Source organism: Poecilia reticulata, linkage group LG16 (assembly GCF_000633615.1).
Source record: "Poecilia reticulata strain Guanapo linkage group LG16, Guppy_female_1.0+MT, whole genome shotgun sequence".
Lineage (NCBI taxonomy): Eukaryota > Metazoa > Chordata > Actinopteri > Cyprinodontiformes > Poeciliidae > Poecilia > Poecilia reticulata.
Window position 1 is genome coordinate 33,076,935 of NC_024346.1, and position 1,731 is coordinate 33,078,665.

Genomic DNA, 1,731 nt, shown 5'->3' on the forward strand with positions numbered 1-1,731 from the left:
TATATAATGTCTACTAATCAGTATTAATAGTCTGAAGAGAGTTCCCATTTAAGCTACTCGGTAAAATAAATGCCAAATGCCTTCAGAGATCATCCCCACCACGTCAATTAAAGACATATGTGTATGTGGCAGAAAACACGTTGCACTGTATGTAGTAATCACCTTAACAACTTTCCATTTTTAGACAAGCACTGTCAATTTAATGACCTGCCTTGTCCACAGCATTCTTCTGCCTCACATGCGGTGCGGCTTTTATTGAAGGGCCTCACTTGCCATCCCTCATTTGAGAGACGAATCATTTGCAAATTGGAGGTCAACTGACTGAGAGCGCGCTTAATAATGGAGATGAACACTTAAAAGAGATGAGGCTAAAAGAGTTTTTGTTATGGATTGCACGCTTTCAAAGCTTGATGTATATGTCTTTTTTCCCCCTCTGTTTCACTTTTCACACCTCACTTTCGTTCTTTACAAAATGTTTTATGGGATGCACTTTGTGTTGTTAGATATGTCAAAAAAAGTACAAGTTTAAAAGAGGGGGTGAATGCATTCTTTGTTAGTTTTACCTGAGGAAAGTAGACCCAAAAAAGAAATAAATACAGCGGCTCGGTGTTGTATGGAGCACAAAGTTGTTTCCTAGGGAACGTGCCAGAATTTAATGGCTTTTCTCCTGGTGTAAAATGGGATGACTGAATGCGTGTCATGCTTGCAGCAACAGTGACTGACTGACTGACTGACTGACTGACTGACTGACTGCTGCTCCTCATGAATGGAAAAAAAAGGACTATTTTCGACTGAATGAATGTCCACTGAAGTTCAATTCCTTGAGGGATAGGCAGAAAATAGAGAAGCGTCTTGTGCTGAGGGCCAGTCAATTCAGGCTTCTGAAGTCAGTTCAAGTGCTGCTTTCCTTAAATCTAATATATGTAGGGTCATTCGGTGTGGTCTGCTGCTCCACAGGCTCCGTTCCTCGATTGAGGCCAACTGTTACTGGGTCATTTTATGAAAGTTTATTCAAAGATGAGACTTTTTAAACTGAAAAAGAGCTGGCGGTGGTGGACAAAAAGCAGGTTGTGTTTTTGTGCTTTGTGGATATTGTGCTTTCATTTAACATTTCATGCTTTTCTTTAACTGGCAACCTTGGCAATCTGATTAAGAAGGGAAAGGTCTTTGTATCATAAGAAGTCAACCCCCCCCAAAAAAAAAAAAAAAAAACTGAGAACTGAAATCAAACCTTAATGTTTTTATTTAATTGTCACTTTGACATTACTATTATTATTTTTGTCTGATATACATTGTTGATCATGACTGATTCATAACATCATTAAAAAGGTTAAAATAGCCAATGGGATGAATATTTCTTATAGACACTACACTGCACACACTGCATATTGCACTATTTTTCCACAACTTGTCACATTAAAGCCACAAACCTCAACGTATTCTATTGGGCACCAACATAAAGTCGTTTTGATTCATGTTCATGACGTTACTGTATTAGTTCTAACTTAGCTAAATATGTATATAGCTACCTTAGCACATAAAATACACGAAAGCTAATGCTAAAAAGTAAAATATAGCTTGCTAACAGGCTACTGTAGGTGTTTGGGTGAACAGAAATGGGTTAAAACGGCAACATGTTCAGCTGGCAAAGTTCACATTTGTCTTTAATTCGTGTTTATTTTAAAGGGCAAATGTGCATGTAAGATGCTCCAAAATATTGATATATATATA